The sequence below is a fragment of the Apaloderma vittatum genome, unplaced genomic scaffold, assembly GCF_000703405.1.
Source record: "Apaloderma vittatum isolate BGI_N311 unplaced genomic scaffold, ASM70340v1 scaffold37266, whole genome shotgun sequence".
Lineage (NCBI taxonomy): Eukaryota > Metazoa > Chordata > Aves > Trogoniformes > Trogonidae > Apaloderma > Apaloderma vittatum.
In genome coordinates this window covers 14,934-15,142 of record NW_009722920.1, presented here as the reverse complement: position 1 = coordinate 15,142, position 209 = coordinate 14,934, and positions in this window count along the sequence as shown.

Here is a 209-nt window from a genome sequence, read left to right as displayed (position 1 = left end):
CGTGGGTGGGAGGTCACTGCTGAGCGGAGGATGCACAGCTCTCGGGGGTGCCCGCCCAGGCCCTGGAAAGCCAGGGATTAACCTCTGCCTCTAAAAGCAGTACTGGAGCGTTGCCGTGGCAAGAAGTCAGCTCCGGGCTGTCACCACTCACCTCGCTGGTGCTCTGTGCTCGGTCGGGAGTGAGCATAGAGCTGGGTCCCAGGCTCAGT